This window comes from Rhineura floridana, chromosome 5 (genome assembly GCF_030035675.1).
Source record: "Rhineura floridana isolate rRhiFlo1 chromosome 5, rRhiFlo1.hap2, whole genome shotgun sequence".
In the NCBI taxonomy this organism is placed as follows: domain Eukaryota; kingdom Metazoa; phylum Chordata; class Lepidosauria; order Squamata; family Rhineuridae; genus Rhineura; species Rhineura floridana.
In genome coordinates, this window is record NC_084484.1 from 17,797,401 (window position 1) to 17,819,591 (window position 22,191).

Sequence of the window (22,191 nt, forward strand, 5' to 3'; positions counted from 1 at the left end):
TAGATTTTCATTTATAAGCTTATAGACTAGGCCCACAGTTGCAGTTCTTTTACCTACACTGAATAAGGAAAGCATATCTTCTGTACCCAAACAGGAAGCAAGTTTGATATAGTATTCTCTCTCTCTCTCTCTCTCTCTCTCTCACACACACACACACACACACGGAGAGAGAGAGAGAGAGAGAGAGAGAGAGAGAAAGAAAGAAAGAAAGAAAGAAAGAAAGAAAGAAAGAAAGAAAGAAAGAAAGAAAGAAATTGGATGTGCAAGCTGTTGCACAATTAAGCTAACTGTCCATACAGATGTGGGTTATGTAGTAATTCTTTTCAATAGGGAACATGATGCACAATTAAATGAACTTGAATGCAGTTAATAATATGATGAACAACAATTATTTGGAACTGCATTACAAAAACCTCATTTTGCAGATTGTAAAGATGCTGTTTAGATTGGATGGATAGACAGAAATAAAGAATAAAGGGGCAGTTTATGAACATCCTTTCAGTGGAGCAGTATCAAAGAAGAAAGAAATGACACTGGTCTCAATTTTCTGGGAAGTTCTGGGAATGGCACTTGCATAGTAGAAATGTCTGGACAGATTGTTCCTTTTAGGTCTATGTTAGCTGTGGCTCTTAAACTGGAGTTAAGCTATTGGAACAGTTTTTTAAAGGTGAACTTGAATTTTAAAAGTGCAGTCAAGTTGGTAATCTCAAGGTGATTTGAATGCCAAAGCTCAATTATTTTATTAAAGCCCTAGAAATTTAGATACCTTGTGGGTAGCAAGGAAGCGTATTTGACAATAAACAACTTGGCTATTATTATTGCTTATATCCCCCTGTAGCAAAAATTGCACTCATTTCCACACGCTCCTCCTCCAAGCAATTATATATAAAATCATTGCAAATTTTAAGTAAAAATACATATTACTCTTCTATGATAGTTACTGATGATGCAGGCTTCTTCTATGTTGGAAAAATAATTATCTCAAAAATATTGATTTTTAGATATAATGTTTATTCCAAAGCAGTAACTTTCAGGGAACCCTTTCTACATATAATTGTTTGCTAAGAGGCTCCTTCAAAGCTGCCTTGGAAGCACCCTTTATTTTATTTGATCCTGAGGCAATTGCCTACATTTTTTTTGACTGTGTGTACAGGCCATAATTAACATGTGCCATCCCTGTGTAAGATGGGGACAGTAGAGGCAGGAATGATATATTATCATCGGAATAGGGAGGAATCATTTGTGCCTCTCACCATGATAGATTTGGATTGGTATAATCCAAACCGACCATCTGAGAAACCTCAGATGAGACCAAGGAACATCAGGGTACCCTGGAACAGTGTACAAAGCATTGGGAATTTTCCTCAACTGTGCTTTATCCCCAAAGTGTCAAAGCCGCCTGCTTTTATTGATAACCGAGAAAATTCTCTCGTGGCGCCTGTTATCAAATTAAGGGGTGCAATGGCAAAAAGGGGGTCCGCACAAGGGATCCCGGGTGAGCCCCCAATTGTTAGGTCCAAACCCAACACGCAAGTTGCCCTGTCAACCCCAACTCGCTTATTACACCCGGGAAGAGTGCGGAGTTGAGTGCAAATGAACCCACTATCAGAGATCAAGTAACATGAGACAAAGAACCTTTGCAAAGGGGACCCAATACTTACAAGCCGAAGTCGGCCAGCATGGGAACCTCGTTTATTGGTGTCATAGGGTTTATATAGGCTCACCCCGAAGTTTACAGTATCGGGCATACGTCACAAAATACAAAAGAAGCAGTTGCTAGACACTATAGCTTTGGGGCAGACAAAAGGAGGTAAAGGGGTGTAGGGGGAAGGACGAAAGTGGAAACACTAAGATTATCTCTTAGATTCCATGTCTGCATACTTCGCATGTCCTTGAGATAAGCACTATGCAACTACAGAAGAAGAGAAGAGTAAAGGGGTGGCCGGCTGCAACCGGGCGCCCCATGGGTAGGAGACAGACATGAAAATTACTACGCTTGCATATCAAAGGGTTTCACAAGTCAAGATCTGTGGGGCAGCGGAACAGCTTATAACATTTCTATGCAAGGCACCTTTATAGCAATAAACAAGGTCATAGGCATGGATGTGATACAAGAGATACATAGTAGGGAAGTTTCCAGCTTAAACCGGCTTTTATTATGTGAGCCACTGGAATGTAGGTAAGGGTCAGGTCGCCAGGGAATAAACTGACATTTTATATCAAAAGTCAACTAAAGGCCATTTTGGTTCTATTTCCCATAATGCCTGAATTTGTTTGGGTAAGGCAAGTGAACTATAGTATTGCAGACGACTGAGGTTCAATTTTGATCCTAACAGTCCCCCCCTTTCAGCCCTGAGAGACTAGCTAGTCTCTCAGGTAGCTGCATTACCTTGCTTGGGTTGCCAAATCGGCCTCAAAGCCATCTCCATATAGGTCGGCTGTGATCTCCGGGATAATGACAGCGTGAGCTTACTTAGACAGACCGAAGCCAATTGCATCAAATTTGGTATACATTGTAAGCAGCAACAAACAGAAATCAACAAAGCTAATACCAGAACAATATAGAATAAAATCTTGTGCCAGTCTGGCCATGCTGAGAACCAGTCAGAAAACCCAGAGAGCAAGGAAAAATTCCCAATGCGTTCTACCTCATGATAGATGTTTCCGATATCATTAATGTGTTTAATGACGTCGAAGTTCCTGATACGTTTTGGCTGCCCCATACATTGGAAAAAAAACCTCTCAACACCGCCTCCCCTGTGCCTCTCCGGTTACGGCGGCGCAGGGTTGGTAGGGTGTGGGAAACCCGGAGCCCCGGTACCACCCTCCCTAAAGTGCAGGTCCAAGAGCCCGATGTTGGCAGTTTCCTTACCGCTGAGTGCCCACAAAGCTACCAGAGTCCAGCTGGGGTTTGGTGATCCACTAAGTCCGTGAGGAAAGGCACTAAGTGATGGTCTGCAAAAGTTAACCGCAACAAATACTGCCAAATGGATAACCAGGTTAAGCCCTCTGCCTTGCGTGTCCCGTTTAAAAATGTCCAATTACCCGGGTTTGTGGAAAAAATCAAGCCATCACACATCATTCCTCCCTTCGGCTGGTTTCCACTGCTTACGCAAACTGACCTGGCGATGGGCCCGCTTAAAATCAACCCCCCTTCCAACTCCTGTGAACTGGAATGTGAAGCAAAAGAAAGATACTCCTTTAATGGCAAAGGGGCCCCAGTCAAGGGGACTCCAGCCTGTCTGTGTGGTGGTGTGTGTGCACAGACATAGCAAGTACCTTTCTTAGGAGCTGTCTCTTCCATTAAAGCAACAAACGTGTTTCCGTCCCACCCATCGCCTATTTTTGTATTTCTTTGCTTAAATCCACCTATTGGTTTTACTTCACGTGTAGTGTGTGTTACCTGATTTTGCGAGGGTTTCTGTGTCTCCAATCTATCTTTTAGCCATGCGTAACAGGATGGTATGCCAATGCCTACACAAAACTTCTCTTTCTCTGTAGTTCGGACCAGCAAAGTAATCCTACTATATTCTGCCTTGAAAGTGATCATATTATATTCTGATCTTATGGAATTAACATCTAAGTTAGTGGGGCAACCATAATTGGGCATAGGGCGGTATTGTTTGCACCGAAGCGCAAGTCTGATGGGCCATTCGATTTCTATACGGGTGCAATAAAGCCCTGCTCCGTAGGAAAGATTAATTCATTCATAAGATCCATAACAAATCTTGGAACAAAATGAGAAGACTACCCCTATCTCACACAATATTAATACAGTCCTTCACTTGCCATTAGTGATCTTCTTTCTATACAAAGGTGGCCTCTCTACAGAAAAGACTCATGCACAATACATTCTCATGAAGTGACTACAGAAGTTATTTGTGGATGGCATTGGAGTGAAGGCTGTATATCACTACTTTTAAGGATAAGAGGAATTTCTCAAGTAAAATTATGTTGTTTTTAGAAATTTGATATCTTCTCTTCCAATCTGTTAGATAACAGCAGTGAAAAATACTCTTATCTTGTTCTTAACTGGCTCTTCTCATGAATCCTAAATTGTATCAAACATAATAAAAAAGAGAGTGCTTTTGAACATGGTGCAGTTCAGCACAGAGTAGCCCATCATGATGTTCATCTGGTTTCACTAAGATGGCTGGAAGCATTGGGATGGGAATATGCATCCCTATATGGGAACACTATGGGTAGTTGCATGGGGCAAAGATATAGGACAGATATAGGATTGCACATGCAGTGTCACACACAGGTCCGAATGCCTGCCTACATTGCTGCTGAACCAGAGTGGTGAGAGCAGGGCATGATTTGCAGCAGTGAAGCAGCAGCAAGGCTGAGGTGCTTAATCCTCCTCCCAGGTCTTTCTCTCCCCCTGCAACTTCTCCTCTTAGTTGCTTTCCTCAGTGACAGAGAAAATATGCATCTGAAACTCCTTCTGGGGTAGCCCAGTAGGGAAAAGTGTTGAACAAGGAAAGGGTTAAGCACCCCTTCTTTCCTACTGAACAGTGTCCCCTCACCATATTACTCTGCAGATTTCCCACAATGATCCAAGCTCACTGACGAACTTCAGGCAAGAGGGCTGAATCATCAGGACAGGGGAAATGTTTGTCCCCTCTTACCTATCTAAATGGCATATCAGACTTTTGATTCCCTCTTGTTAATGTCTGCTTTCCATACTTCATGGCCATCTCTTAATACTGAGGAGGAATCTCTCTCTCTCTCTCTCTCTCTCTGCTTCCGACCCCAACCCTGCTTGCACCTATTTGGATGGAGTCATTTGCTACTTTAAGAGACCAAAGGATTTGGTTCTGCCTTCCACATTATATTCCAAACTCACCATCATCTAGTGGTACATTTAGAGGCTTCTTCTGAATTATTTCTTTCAAAGCTTTGATTTGATTTTTTCACATTATTATTCATAGTACCGTTGTAATTGTTAACATATGTAGTAAGCTGTTTATAAATAAACATGTGGAACATCAGAAGAAAACAAGCTACAGAAAATAATATAATGGACTGCAAATTGCATGTAAAAGAAAACGCTTTGTAATTGTAGGAGTGAGCAAGACAGGGACCTTTTTCAAGTATAATAATACTCAGAAACACAAAGTTCCACAGATCAAACCATTTCTTGACATACATTTATACTAGCGCACACCTATTGTTGCTCAAAGATTGTGATACATGTTTTGCTTTATCCTTTTTTAACCCATCAGACTGTATATACAACAACAAAGAAGATCCACACCATATTGTGCATTCTTAAGTAAGACAAGAGCTATTATATGTCTGTTTCAAACCCACACATGCACATGGTGGGTGAGCTAGGCTGTGTATGCCCAATTCCTCCCTCCCTCTCCTAATGCATGTCTCCACTTGGACACAATGGTCCAGTCTAGACATAACGCTAAACCATGGTATATTGAAGGGATGGGGAACCTGTGGCCTGGCAGATGTTACTGGACTACAACTCTCATAACCCCTAATTATTGGCTATGCTGACTGGGGTGAATAAGATTTGGAGCACAACAACATTGTATTCAATGCTAGTCCTACTCAAAGTAGACCCACTGGGGTTAATAGTTAGGTTCATTAATTTCAGTTGGTCTACTCTGAATAGGACTTAGTTGAATACAACCCCTGTGGTCTAGTTCAGAAGTATCAATAAACTGCAGAGAAAAGGAGATGTGGGAGTGTACAAGCCTGAACGTCGTAGTTACCACAACAATAAATATGGTTTCGTGTTTCATCTGAATTAGAGCAATGTGTAAATAGGGCTGTGCACATAGATTCACTGTGGAGTCAAGGCAGAATCTGGCTTTTCAGAGTTCAGCATTTCCCGTTTCAAACTCTAGCAGGCTGGCAGCCCTGTAACCAGATTAATAATTTACATATAAACTAATTCTTCCCTGATGTTTACAGAAAGATCTTTTGTGACCCCTGCACAAATGGGGTATATAACATGCATAGGATGGGCATGGTGAATGGGCAGAGTCAGTGGAAGTAATCCCCACCCCACCCACTCCATACATATTGATAGATTAAACTGTGCAAAACCACTCTACAATAGTCTCAAACTTTGCCAACCTTGCCTTTTCATTATATCAAGTATTAAATGAACCAGGGAGATATAATACATTCCCTTCCCCTGAACTTTTCCTTCTGAGCAGTCACAGACTCACTACTTGATCTGCATCTGTTAAGACTTAAGAAACAATTTCCCACACGCTAGAACTCTTTTGAAAAACATTGGCAAATTAAATAATTAGATATACACGTATGGCTGACAGTTTAATTTGTTTTAATGAGGACGGTAATATACCTGTTTTCAACACAAAGGAACATTGTGCTTTGACAAAACCCACACAGTGTTGTCTCACAAAGGAAGAAAAGGAAGGACAATCACTGAAAATGTAACAATAGAAATTGAAAGCATGGCAAAGATCATTTCCAAATGTCATTATATTTGTGTGCACTATGCAGAAGAGGCTGCTGAGGGCACAACACAGTTATTTTTTACAAGTTCACAAAAGCGAATTATCATAATGTAGAAAGGGGAAAACGCTCCAGTCTTCTGCCATGCCTTCTCCTAATGTGTGAAGAACGAAGACCTAATTCCTTTCCAGCTATTATTCTGACTGCTTAAACACCAGTACTTAAAAAACAACAACCCACAAACAAGCATATTTTGATACAGTTTTACTAGATGCAAATAGTAGAAGGGTGTAAATTACCATACATAGTTTGTTTCTACATGGTCTATGATAGTTGCCTAGGCAACTGATGCAAGGCCAAATTTGTCAGAGTTTGAAATCTGCACAGTTAATGCAGAGAGTATAAACCATGACACAATCTGACCTAAGTTGGAGGATGTTGAAACAATGCCTCTAAGGGAGACACATTTCGTATACTTGCTGCTGGCTGAGTGAAAGACAGGCTCCATTTCATATTTTCCACAAGGGATACTGAATGTTCATAAACCTTACAACTGCTGACTACAAAAGTTAGTAAGAAGTGAATACATGCATATATACATTGGTGCACACATTTAACAAGTGGGTAGCGAGCTGCCTCTTGGCAAATAATAATGTGAATAATACTCTTTCTAATACACCTCAAACACCATAGTAGACTATCATGAAATGTACAAATGAATGAGAGGCATGTTGAAATTCATATAATTCTCAGAATTTTCATGCACTCAAGGACCTATTTGCACAGGAGCCTATGCTTGTAGGCTCCCTGCATGTAGCAGAGGGTGCAAATTGCATGCAGACCCCTCTATGCAAGTAGAATATTGAATGTGAAAGGAACAGTAGTAACACTTGTGATCCCCACCTCCATGTGTTAATTTCTGTGCTTGATGCACAGAGCTCATGGGAGAAGTAATCTTAAACCAACACACTTATGTGCTTGATGCCATGGGAAACTGTGGTTAGTTAAAAATTGGGACCAGAAGCTTTTGATTTCCTCTTCTGGTGCACAAAAGATGAGGAGAACAAATCCAAGCTCACCATGATCTTTCATTACATCTGAACCGAGCACAGGAGATCAGCCTCAGAATGAAATGAAATGGACTGCCTTCATGAAATGGACTTATGGCGATCCTACGAATAGGGTTTTCACGGTAAGCGGTATTCAGAGATGGTTTACCATTGCCTTCCTCTGAGGCTGAGAGGCAGTGACTGGCCCAAGGTCACCCAGTGAGCTTCATGGATGTGTGAGGAATTGAACCCTGGTCTCCCAGGTTGTAGTCTGACACCTTAACCACTACACCACACTGGCTCTCAGCCTCAGAATAGACAGATATAAAACAGAAACAAAGCAAGACACACTGCATGACTCTTTCTCTCTTTCTTGCTCTATTGCAGAACTTTGTGTGACCCTTAAAATGTGAGGCAGTTAGGGTGGCCATGTGTCCTGCTTTACAGAGGGAATTCTCTGTTTGAAGGTATCCTCTATTTGAGTGCTGTCAAGTCCAAGTTCAGTTTAAATATAGAGAACCATTAGACGGAAAAGCAAATAGGGGCCTTGAAACAGGCACACAGGTCCCAATCTTTCCCATTACGGTAGATGCATTTCTGCTTAAATTATAGCAATTATTTCACAATTTGTATCTACACATATACATTAACATAGGTATATCTGTGCCTTCTTTTTGGTAAAGTGTAAGTGGTGGCCCTGGCCTCTTCTCATGTAGGCTATGCCAGCACAACTTCTGACCCAGCAAGCTGTACGCAATCCACCAGCCATATATTGTGGCCTGCCACATCTTTGACAATCCCCATATCCTACCAGCCCTGCTACTGCTGCAATCTCTTTACCAGTCTCTAGTGGGGTTGCCATAAACAAGAGGGGAGAAGGGGGTGGGCGGCACTTGGCTTGCAGACTTGCTGCTGGCACCCATTCTAGGCTGTCATATCTTCTGAATATGCTGATATGCTGAATATGCAGTTGTGAGGAGAGCACCAGCGGCTGCGTAAGTGAGGTGATGGGAACAAAAATGGAAGAAGACAGTTCATCAGCTGCCTATTGAGGAAGACAACATCTGATGTAAATCCTACTCTAAATCTCAATAGGCTTTCTAGGAAAATGTAGTGAGAAAGTAGCTAGTCCAGCATTGGGCAACATGACTGAAAGATACCCCCAAATGCACATGCTGCCAAGGTCAAAAGTTCCTTGCAGTTATTTGGCAGAAGAAGAATGGAAGGAAATAATGGGACAAAACAGACAGGAAGAATTTCCCCAGTTAACAAATAGTTATCATCTTGAGACCATCTTGGCTGTAAGACTGTAAGGCTGAAAGACCCTCTTTCTACCTGGCCTGGAAGGGTAGGGCCTTGACTGACTGCAACTATAAAAGGTACCACTATCTGAAGATGCCAGAGACCACCTTGACTGTGGGGTGTTGTTTAGGGGCTTCTGTTTGGGTAAAAAAATAATTCTGCTGGTCAGTTTTTTATTTTGCTGTTATTGGGATTATGCTTCTGTATTTTATTGTTGGATTTTATTAGGAATTATAAGGATGTGTCAATTTATTGTATGTTTTTTAAGATGTTTTTGTTAACTTATTGGTCATTTGAATTTATTTTTTACAGTAAATTGCGTCACTTTTTTCTGTTCATGTTGTGAGCTGCCTTGTGCATAAATTGTTATGGAAAGACGGCATACAAATAAACAGTGATGATGATCATGAGTACATATTATGACACAAAGGTTTATCAACAGGTTTAAAAATGTACCCTTTATATACTGTTTGTATATAATGCCAACTCCTGCATTTCATATGCTGGTTTGTAGATGTTATCTAACGAACATATGAATGTGTTGCATATAATATATTAATTAACATTGGCAGCATACAACTAAAGAGTTAAAATTCTGAGAAACACAGTTGCCAGTTTTTTAAGATTGTTCTAGATCTCGTTTGAAAAGACAAATATGACTATGTGACAGTAATATATGCTAAGGAGTCTAAAACCAGCAGATGAATATAAAGAAGCTCAAATTAATGGTTTTTCCTTCTAATCTCTCTAAGCCCATTTAGAGATTTCTCCCCCTGAGGTTCAGTAGTTTTTCATGATTGAAGATAGGGAGCCCAGAACAAGAATATCAGATAATAATTCCAAAGTCTATATCATATGTAGTACCAGTAGCAGAATTCAATGAAGTCGTTAATATATTCTTATATATGTTAATTACATGGATCATTATCCTGTCCATTTATTTATTTATTTTTACCCCGACTTTGTAGTGCCATCGAAAATAATTTAATCAAGTAAATATATGTCCCACACCAGATCAGCTCTGTGTGCAAATGTGACATCCCACAGGTAGGGAATCCCTGAAAGCCCTTATCAGGCATGTTCATTTATCAGGCATGGTCTGAACATTTGAGAAGCACACAGAAAATATTAGTCTGACTGATATAGTCTACCTACCATAGTTCTAGCTGTTACAGAGTCCAAGAGAGATGGGCATGCCATTCTACTCAACCTCTTCACCCTCCCTTCCACATCACAAGTTACATGCCCTGTTAGGGGCTTTGGAGACCCTTGGACATACCTTCCAGCAGAACCTCTGCTTTCCAAATATACAAGTCAGTGATTCATATCAGAGAATAAAATGTATGGCCTCTGGGGCTAGCCTCACTAGCTACTGCCCCCTATACAACTTGCTTCCATGGACAGAGAACTCTTCATCCTGCCCTCTGCATACACAAAGAAGGGGCTGAATTGTTAATTAGCTATGTTCAGCTCCCATTTGATTTCCAGTGTCTCTCCCAACACTGAAGCAGACTCTCACTTTAACTTTGAATATCTATATCTATATAGACACACACACACACACACACACACACACACAGAGAGAGAGAGAGAGAGAGAGAGAGAGAGACTAAATTGGATCATTTTGCATCTGTATAGTTTACAATCCCAGTGGCAAATCACTTTGACCTACTGTATCCAAAGTAGATGAGCAGGTACCTCAAGGATGTAATAAAGGGAAAATGTAATATAAATTGTCTAAATTAAAAGCTTCATGCCCCCCCCCAAAAAAAAACTGGAACCACTAGAACTGCTTGGGAAGCAATGTCTGCTGATTAGCCGAACAGTCCAAACTATATACCAGCAACTTGACTAAACTATTAGGAAGTGGACTGTTTGCCTGTGGGACACAATGATTGCCAAGCATCTGCCAGTACCTGAAAGGAGTAATCAAGTGCCTGCCAATGGTTTATTTCTAATTATTATTAAATTTATATCCCACCTTTCCTCCTAAAGGAGGAAGGCAAGCAATGTCATAAACCACTAAAAACATAATTAAAACATCATAAAACATCATAAAAATATTTAAAAAGAAACAGTTCCAATACAGATGCAGACTGGGATGGTTCAACTAAAAGAAAACAAAAAACTTTAAGTCAAATAATTACTGTTATCTTTTCAGTGCCAGGTCAAGACTTTCCTCTTCTCCCAGGCATTTTAGCATGTGTTTTTAAATTGTTTTTTTTTAAGTGTTTTTAAATTTGTATATTTGTATATTTGTTTTTAATGTTTTTAATTGTTGTAAATGCCCAGAGAGCTTCAGCTATGGGGCAGTATACAAATGTAATAAGTACTAAATAATAATAATAATACTGTAATATTCAAACCATGTGGCATTGTAGTTGAAATACTTCTTTACAGGGGATCACTTCTCAAATGGAGTTATGTGTTTTGGGCTAAATAACATCTGAGATTACTGCTGTGCCTATTACTGGGAAATATAGATTTCAAATTGACTGAGAGGATATAAAATTCTAGGGGAACAATTGGCTTTAACTTCTTATATACTCCCTCTGGGCAGAATTTGACAATTGACTTGTCATTTTCAGTCTTGCAACAAGATAGTGTATTAGCTAGGAAGTTAAGAACTTTGTGAAAAGGACCTGGTAATGGGGAATTTTATATATCCACACATATATACTGATAGATATTAAGAAGGCATATGGTTTAGGATCATAAGGAATTAACCATAGGCCTGAAGGCCTGTTGAGAAAAGGCTCACAGATAATCCTAAAAACTATAGAAAAAGCAGGCAAAGTAAACTTAGTTTGAACTCTTGGGTTCTTGCCAAATCGGCTGGTGCAAGACTGGCAGATATTAATTAGCCTATTGTTTAAAGTCAAAAGACCATTTAACTTGTGACAAGCTATGATTTATAGAGATATTGTTAATCCCGGGAAACTGAATTTTAGTGATTCTTGGTTTCGTATGCTGTAAAACCATAGCTCCATCTAGAGGGGGGGGGGAAGCTTTACAGCATAATCAAAGGGTTTAATGAAGAGAAACAGTGAGATTTTACAATGATTTTAAAACAATCCAGTGTGTTATATTATATTTACAACTTTATAAGTGTGTTTTTATTAAGAAAAAGGTACTCTGGGGTGTGGGCTGCCTTCTCTATATCGCTGAGGCTGAAAGATACTAGTTAGCTAGAGTTACCCAGTCTGTTCCTTAGTCTGTGTGGCTTCAAAATGAAGCTCAAGTGTTGAAATAATCCCCTCTTGAGTTATGTATTTTATAAGTAAGGAAAGGGGATTTCTGAGAAAGTATGACATAAGAACTCCTATGGCAAAGGAGCAGAATTGGGGGGGGTGCTCATACATTCCCAAACACCCTGAGTTGAGGCAAACGTAACTCAGGGAACTTGTCCAAAATATCTCCAGGTGTACCTGAGTCAGCCTGACCCATCAGAAACAATGCAACAATGGATGTACCAAGTATGCTTGAAAGCATATTCACAATAGTAACTGTTCCAACTAGTCCCAATATTCATTAGTCTTGAAAAGACAGTAGGACAATGGAGACATTAATGAGATTGACAGTATCTTGGAATCACCACTGGAGTTAGCTAATACTTTCTGATTGGTTTGGAACGATTGTAGAGAGGAGGAACCGTGATGTTGGGTGGGCAGGAACTCATGAGATTGGTGAATCACTGTCACATGCTGTAACTGTACTCTATAAAAGAGCTTGCACACAGTGTCTCAGTGCAGTCTCTCCTGGATGTTTCTGGGGGGCTGACCCTGCATGTGCATATGCATATGCTTGTAAAGAATAAAGGCCTACCTTTTTGCTTCAAGCCTGTGTCCTCAAATTTTTTTTAAGGACCCCCAGCAAAGGATCCAATGGAGAAGTATTATCCAACACTGGAGGCTTGAAACAGAAAGTTCATGACTGGGAGCTTGTCTAGAGAACTACTATGAACAGCCTCTGCTCAGCCCAGAGACACAGAAATTAACACAGAAATTAACAAGCCTTGGGATTGACAGGTAATATTCAAGCCTCTGGATGGTCAAGACTGATTTAAATACTGAGAACCTGGCTTTTATCCCTTGACTGGTCAACACAGCAGTACCTTCTATTTGCTGCACTTCAGCTTCCAGTTTTCCCAGCTCCCAGCTCAAGAACTGACCCTTAGCTTCCAGCAGCAGACATCATCTTGGATCCTTAGGAAGACAATACATCCACCTGGCCTGGAGTCAGGGATACCTGCACATAGTGCTGACAAGCCCCTGATACTGTGTTGCCAACCAAGCAACTGGCCTGGCCAAGCAGTCTTTTTTAGGAGGAAGAGGTTGAGTGGGATGTTGAAATAACGCTGCCATTATTTTCTCCTCAGCCTGCATCCACCAAAAATGATGGATTATACCCACCTCACCTTAATCCCGGACCTGCCCATACCTACTTAGCTGCATCCCTACCAAAAGACCCCTTAGCTCACCCCTTTGGCTCCAATCCTGGCACCATTCAGGACTCTGGCCCAGACATTACACTGATGCCAGTCCCCCCCCCCAAGCTGGGAACTCTACTGCCACAGGACATAAATCAAGAACACGACTTTTAAAACCACATTATGAATTAGTAATTTTCTATTATATTTATGAAAGGATAACAGCCCAGGTGAGGGATTCTAACAGCCAGCAACTATGGAGAGAGAGAGAGAGTTGAGTCCTTCTTGAGTTTTTACTGTTAGGTTGTGGCTGGCCAAGCATAACATACATGGATTTCAATTTTAGTTTCTGGCTAATTTGGATTAACCTAATGTTTGGTTTTAATGTCATATTATTTTGAGGCTTTATTGATTTTATTGCATTTGCTTTATGAACAAAATCAACTATAAGCTGTCATCTGACAAGAACAGCAAAACAGAAATGAATTTTATTAGTATTCTTCACTACTATGACTAACACCTCTCATGGTTTTACATTCAGAAACCATGGTGGGCCTTAGTTAAATAACATGAACATGACCAGCTTAAATCCTGTTGAAGTTGATGTGATGTAAGCAGCCCATCTGTATGTAAAAACTGCAGCCATTGTATTTAGGGAGTAGCTACAACCCAAACTTAATACACTGTGGTCATAGTCTAACAAAATCAGACATGCTTAAACACATTGAAATCAATGGACTTAGGCATGCCTGACTCTGAATTTGGTCTTTAGTTTTCCCTTGACACACTTTAATTACCATTTAGGGTACTTAGAGAATGGATTTTTCCTACTCCTTCAATGCATCAGAAGGTGTGGAATGGCAGTTCTAATCTACATAAGTGATTGTAAGTACAGAATCAGGAGGGTAGTTATTACTGCAGATCAATCATTTCAGAAAAGGAATGGCTCTGATTATGTACCTTTTAGTGAGGCCCATGGATATTCATTTCTTCTCAGTTCCTAAATTTGTCCATTTTTCTGCATTCCTTTGAATACATTTTAAGATTCTGGGCTTTGTTTTCATTGTCCAGCTCTAGGCCCATGACAATGCCCCACTTATAGGGCAATCCTATGCATATTTACTCAGAAGGAAGTCCTACTGAGTTCAGTAGAACTTGCTCATAGGATTGCAGCTTATCTGATATACTAAGAATTTTATTTATTTTATTTAAAATACTTTTGTCCACTTCTACAACTATTCAAGTCAACCTAGAATCAGATTTAAAACAGCCAGATCAAACCTTTTAAAAAAGCAACTGAACAACAGTAGAATTAAGTTCCAATACAACAGTATTACTTAAAGGGATGAGCAGCACTAGACATTCACATTCACGATAATCCAATTTAACGGCATGGGCAGGGAATACACACATTACTAGAAGTGTTTGAGTAACTACAGAATGACAGCAATGTCTGCACTGGAATCTGGGAGCACAGAAGAGGATTCTGGGGCATGTTCTAACACTGATACTTGACTCATGCAGGGTGTTACCAGGTCTCTGGGGCCTCACCATCACCCTGTGTGAAATGGTAGTGTGTCAAACACTGCAGGAAAAGATTTGTAGTGATCAGAACACTGTCTTCAAGGGGCATTGCTCATCATCATCACCCATCTTCTAATGACTGCTTTGATAAGTTTCCATGGAACAGATAACACCCATAAAGATCACAGCTGTTTTTATATGTTGCAAAGAAATAATAGTGACAAACTTTTAAGAAATGCATGTTATATTGTCTTACAGTGAAAAATCCTTACTAGTCTGCTTTTATGTCAACACCAGGAATCGGTCCATTAAAATTCAACCAATGGCTTCTGAAAACAACAACAACCAGGTATTAGTCTTCCTTCTATAATGTATATTAGTCTTCATACTATAATGTAACTAGTAATTTACTGCTTAAAGGTAAAGGTGTCCCCACACTTATAGTGCGAGTCGTTTCCGACTCTTAGGGTGACGTCTTGCGACGTTTACTAGGCAGACCATATATATGGGGTGGGATTGCCAGTTCCTTCCCCAGCCTTTCTTTACACACACACCCCGCATATGCCGGGTACTCATTTTACTGACCATGGATGGATGGAAGGCTGAGTGGACCTCGACTCCTTTTACTGGAGATTCGACTTTCTCCTTCCATTGGAATCGAACTCCGGCCGTGAGCAGAGCTTCGGCTGTGTTGCTGCCGCTTACCACTCTGCGCCACGGAGGGTCAGTAAATTTACTGCTTAAGATGGGCTAAATGCTAAGTGACAAACATTGAGTCCTTCAGATACTTCCTGGATTTCATTAAGAATTCATTGCACACGCAGTAAAACACAAAATAAGTTGCAATATGTAATAGTAATACTCTTATAAAAAGAAGTCCTACTCCAGTTGTTATTTTTTTTTAAAAAAAAAAACTATATTAAAATGCAGATCTTAACTTTTCCCTTGAGGGTGGTAATGCTAATGTTCCTTTGCCAAAGGTGCCAAAATAAAAACACACTTTGATCCATATATTATCCACAAACGCAGGACTTTGGGGTTCTTTCTTTCCTTTTGTGAAGATCTATGTTTGTTTGTACTAGCTTTCCTTTAATATTATAACTGTGGTATTGGGGCAAGTCACAACACAAATAAAAATGTTCTTGCTACAAATGAGCATTTTAAAGAACAAACTGAAATCATACTAAAACACTAGAAAGATTCTCATTTCAACCATAAAAAAAAATCCTCTGATCTACAGATGTCTATATTGAGAAAATTGTGAAACAATGTATCTTAAGAGACTTGGGCGGCAGACACACTAGCTGCTTCAAAAGCAGCCAGAATGTTTTCTCTGGTTTCAGTTTAAAACACATTTAAAATGTGCTTGCCCATGGCTGGATGCATTTCCCTTCCCCAGTACTGATTAGGACTGCCCACAGCAAAGTGTTGGGCCAATCATTGTGTCTCCTTCAGCCTAGAGAATGTCGTTCCCTTTAGGGACGGATTTGCCGCCGCCATTATTAAAGGGAGGGCTCGTGAATGCTCACGATACAAACATTTTAGAGCCACGTGAGATCGTTCACCCAATCAGGAAGGGTGTTTGAGCAGCATATAAAAGGCTGCTGCTTCTTCCCGCTCTTGCCTTTTTTGCCTCGCGGCACCCACCCTCCCTCCCTTGTCAGTATGGGCTTTGCTGGTCGCCAAAATGGGGCCGAGTAGGAATTTTGGGGGGGGGATTCTGATTTCAGACTCCCTTTGGTTTTGCCTACTCCATGCTGCTCGGGTTAATTCAATTGGCTTTTCGGATGGGTTGGGTTGAGTCTGCTTTGGCTGGCATAGAATTTGGGCAGGTGAGGTATAGTGGGGGATTATATATTTAGGTGGTTAAGGCATCACAAAAGGAGCACTTCCCAGGGAACCATCAGGGTTCATCTCTGGTGGGGATCTGGGTGGTGTCCTTATGGGACCGGCTTGCGCATCATGGTGAACGCCTGTACGGCGGGGCCATGGTGGGGAGGTTGGAACCACGCGCATGGCTCCAAGAGCAAGGAGTGAGGATTTTACACACGTCCTTCACTCTGGAGTTATGCAATAATTAGAATTAATGCCTTTTGAAGGTGGGAGGGTAGTCCCACATAGTTAGGATTAACCTCACCTGCCCGAAGTAATTATATTTGAATGATTGGCTGTCTTGCTTTGGATTTAGTATGTTATATTTAATAAATATAACATTATTCCAATCTTGTGTCACGAGTCTTCCTTGTGTGGTGGCAAAACCATTTTCATTGGACTCACCTAGAGTAAAAACTGAGTTGATGGCCAATCAGTTTTGAAGTCTGTGTGAAGCTGACTTCAAGATGAAATGTGCTGGAGCTGCAACTTCTGATGTTTTGGAGTAAAAGGGGGTGTGATTTTATTAGCATTGTGTGTCCCTGCATTCAGAAAACAAAGGTGGAGATGCACTGAAGCCAGCAAAACTGCACGTGTGTCTGTACTCTTGGTCTCATCAAGATAGACTAATAGCATTCTACTGCAATAGACACATTCCTGATCAGCAACTAGTTTTCCTAGAGTACCACCTTGTGAAGTCAGGGCTTGTGAACCAGTGACTCAACCCCCACTTCCTAAACTGGATTGTTAGAAAGTTCTGTGGCTTGCCACAGACACTATTTTCTACTTGTTTCTTTTGCATGTAATCTGAACAGGTGATGGGTTCAGCATCTCCAGTTACTAACATTTACCATCTTTTCTTCATTCTTGACTATGCATTGTTGCATTTGTAGAAACAAAGTCACAATCCCAAAAGGCTAGCCTGCACCTCAGTGTTTGTGTTTCCCTCTCATTAGCTACCTTCACACAACCCTCCAAACTGCACTGTGGACTTTCCAGGGTGTAGTTTCACAACATGAGAAATCGCTTCAGACCTTAATTATTTACATGTGAATACAACATAAGGGAGACACATTTTCTTTACTCAATGTAATATTAATGCACCTTCCCTGAGGATTCAAGGTGCTGGTTCAAATTATTAAATGGCTTTGGATCTGCTCCAGCATGAGCTTTCCCTCTAAGGATGGATGAGTCAATTTCCTATCCATGAAATGCACATACAAATTCCTTAATATATTTTCTCATAAAATGCATATTCCTAAACATATTTTCCCTCAAAATACAATATATGTATCTTCTCTCAAAATACTTTTTAAAAAAAGATGCAAACTACATTGGAATATTTAGGAATGGTGAAAGCATGTTGATAACTAATGTCTTATTTGAACATTTGGTTGGAAGATGCTGATCAGGTCAGTTCATAACAAAATTTGGAAAGATCAAATTCCTCAAGAATCCCTCCTCCCCCTTCGATATATGAGACCTTCTCTGAGTACTACACTAGTGTGTGACGTGGCCACATCAGTTGCCCTAAACCAAGATGGTGGCTGGGGCTTCCATCCTGGGCTGCAAACACGGCCTGCTCTCGGAGGTTTTGCTGGGAATGCAGAGCAGAGATTCTTCATTGTAGAACTCCTTATTTACAGTAAGACACTATAACAAAAATACTTTCAAGAGGAAGCTGATCAGGCATGCACATTCTTTAATATTTTTCATTTCAAAAGATTTTTGGGAGGGCTGTGATATTGGTTTTTCCCTCCCATATTTGTTTTTCCAAGTTTATTATTTTACTGCTGCCTCACAGTACAATCCTTTTCAGATCTATTCAGAAGTAAGCCACACTGAGTTCAATGGGGCTTACTTCCTGGTGAGTATTGCAGCTTTAGAGCTGCTTATATTAACATTTTATTCACTGTTTCATTAATTTAAAAGTGAAGTTTTAAACATTTTAATATGGATACTTTGTAGTATATTTTTAGTATATTTAATGACCATTAATTACTTTTAGCCTATGACCATACTTCCCTAAATATGCCTGACCTAGTCTGATCTCGGAAGCTAAGCAGGGTCAGACCTGGTTAGTACTTGGATGGGAGACCGCCTGGGAATACCAAGTGCCGTAGGCTTAGAGGAAGGTAAACCACCTCTGAATACCTCTTACCATGAAAACCCTATGGATATAGCCAAAATATTCATAGGGTCACCATAAGGAGTAAGTGACTTAAAGGCATATAACAACAATTACTTTTAAATCTTCCTTGTAGAAAGATTGGGTTTGAAAATAAACAACTAAATACATTCACTCTAATAGGGTAGTGGTGACAGCTTGTGTATCTCTTCTTGACAGAGACAAGGGAACTCCCATTTTGAAGATTGTACATATCTGCAAATAAAGCAAATACTACACCCTCATGTTAATAAATAACGTCCAAAGACAATCTATAAGTTCATTAATGTAGGCTATCCTGTAGGGGTAAAATGCACACTAGATCCAAATGCAAAAGGGCTTTATGGTAGAAGGCTTGAGGTTTTCCATCAGTAAAATGTTATTTTAGATACCCCAAACTCTTTTTTTTTCTTATCTTTTTTAATTTTAACTTATAAATTACTTATAAGTCACAGTAAAGTCTAGAATACAAATGATGATTGTTAATCCACTCCAGTATACCTATAATTGTAAAAAACATAAAACTATGATCCACTGTTACCCCAAACTCTTTAAGCACACTCTTTGTAGAACTTACAGCTTTTTGCATGATAAAACTGCTCTATGGCATGGATTACTTGCTTGTGAAAATACATTTTCACAGATCTCTTCTCATTGATCATTCTTATCACATCAGCTAAGAAGACCACAGGCTACAACACAATAATAATGAAATATCCATGATAAAAGATCTGTGATAATGGCTTCACAACAAGCAGTCTTGCAATAGCTGCACTTCATCACACAAGAAGTTTTAAGTACTGCTATATTTACTGAATGCATGAACTACCCTTACTTTTTTTTCATACATTCACCAAAATAATAACTTGCATTCAGGAGCTATTGTTCCCAGCAAGGTGGGATCAAGCCAGTAAACCAATAATTGTAGCCACTTTGGGTTAAAAAAATGGAGGTTATATTTCCTGTTTTAATTGGGATTTATTGAATGCATTAATGAGCCTTACCTTTTTTTTTTATTCCTAGAATGAAAAATAACATATTTTCATTCCTCAATAAAGTTGGAAATCACAGTTGGTGGTTTAATTGGGATTTAGGACTCAGCTGTGTTGTTTTATACTTGTGTTTTAAATGTTTATATTTTAAAAAGTTCAAAGCGACCATGAATGTATAGAGAGAGATGTAGCTGAAATAAATAAATCTGAAATAGCCAATCAACTAACATATTGTAGCTGATCATCTGTCTTTTAACTGAGTGTTCAATTAATGGACTAAATTTTAATAATTTGCATATTATCAACATCTCAATATAGGTGCCTTTTTCAAACAATGGAGAAGTGTAATTAAAATTGCTGTACCCACTTACCTGGGACTAACTTCTGAATAGATATGCATAGGATTGTGCTGTTAATGTACAATTGAATCATCAAAAGCACCCGTGGCTAAAAGGAAAGGCCATATTTAATCTTTTCTTTTTACATTCCCTATTCATCATAGTACATATGTCACTAGAACTGAATACTCTGTTTTAATAAAACCACCCAAATGAATCAAAAGTCAACCCTGCCACTTAATCTATGGGACGGTATACAAATGCAATAAATAAATAAATAATCATTATGTATACTGATAAAGCTTTAGTTGACTAATGAAGCAAAGATCAACAGGACAAACTTATACATGTCTACAGCATAGAAGAAAGTCCTGTTGAGTTCAGTGGATGCAGCTTAACAGTGCAATCCTGTGGATATTTACTTACTAGTAAGTTCAGTTCCTCCCTAGTAAGCACATTTAGGACTTCAGCCCTAAAATAGTATTTCTCGGTTTTAGAGTCACTGGAGGCTAAAGTTCTAAGCATACTAACTTGGAAGCAAGTTCCACTGAATTTAATCAGAATTACTTCCAAGCAAACCTGATTAGAATTAAAAACCTGAGAAAATGGGGGCAGGCCCTACTGACATCATGGGGGCGGGCCCTAATTATGTCATTAAGCATGATACCATACCAACCACAACAAGATTCCTATGAGAAAGGCAGACAACTTAGCATCCCACAACCAGTCAGGATTCATAACTGAAAACCAAAACTAAAAAAATCCTGGCAGCTACGCAGTTAATGCAGAATGCTGCAGCATGATTGCTGACATGAGTGAGATCCTATCAGCACATAACACCTCTGCTCTGAAATCTGCATTGGTTGCTCATTTGCTATCAGACCAAGTTCAAGCTGTGCTTTCCATGTTATGGGTGCCACATAGTACTTGTTCTGCTCTTTTAAGAAATCAGTCCTGTAAAGTGGCAGCATTTTGGATACTCTGTTCATAGGGTTTTCGTGGTAAGAGGTATTCAGAGGTGGTTTACCATTGCCTTCCTCTGACTTTGGACACATATCATACTTTGGACACATAATGAGAAGGCATGATTCATTAGAAAAGACAATAATGGTGGGGGAAACGGAAGGGAGTAGAAAAAGAGGAAGACCAAACAAGAGATGGATTAATTTCATAAAGGAAGCCACAGACCTGAACTTACAAGGTCTGAACAGGGTGGTTCATGACAGATGCTATTGGAGGTTGCTGATTCATAGGCTCGCCATAAGTTAAAATTGAATTGAAGGCACATAACAACAACAACAAAGTGGCAGCACCTACGGTTTGGAACCTTTTCTTTTTTAAAAAAAAGTTTTTAAAGCTTTTAAAAATGTTTTTAAAGATGTTTTGTTTTAATATATTTTAAAGTCTGTTTTTATTATCTTTAAAGTGTTTTTAGTGCTTTTGTTTGCCACCCTGGGCTGCTACTGGGAGGAAGTGTGGGATATAAATCAAATAATAAATAAAAATAAATAAACTTCATTCACCCAACCTAAAATTCAGAATCATTCCACTTTAAGCTGTTTTGCAACTGTTTATACTTGTTTTATGATTATTCAAATTAATACACACCAGAAGCCGCACAACAGTCTGAGAAATAGAGTGATATGTTTCCCCTACCCAGCCCTCTCAGTGCCAAACCACAGCATTTCCCACAAGCTGCAGTTTTCAATGGGTGCCTCATGTAGAGCGCATTGCAGTCGTCTTGCCTTCATCTATCCCACTGATTCTGTTACCTAAAGCAGGTCACTTCACCGGCCCTGGAATGTGTACTTTGACAAAACTTCATTGGCTGGTGCTATGTTGTAAGGGAACTTTAGAGCGCTCTCTCTCTCTCTCTCACACACACACACACACACACTTTATTGCTGTTTCTGTCTTTTCCTAATGAGATGGGGGCAGGGTGATTGAGCTTTTAAACCAGCGGGGAGGGCAGGCAGGGGGAGAGAGTGGGGCTAACACACACACACAAACATACACCATCATCACACACCTCCATTCTGCTGCTGCCTTCACCTCCGTCATCCTTGCCCTG

General features: G+C 39.8%; 1 protein-coding gene and 1 pseudogene across 1 annotated transcript in view; one reads left to right on the forward strand and one right to left on the reverse strand.

The window, feature by feature from the left end:
* LOC133386222 (protocadherin-9-like) overlaps positions 1-22,191 on the reverse strand; it is a 720,712-nt gene that overhangs the window by 195,214 nt on the left and 503,307 nt on the right. The window lies entirely within an intron of this gene.
* LOC133386300 (5S ribosomal RNA) lies at positions 18,631-18,749 on the forward strand (annotated as a pseudogene).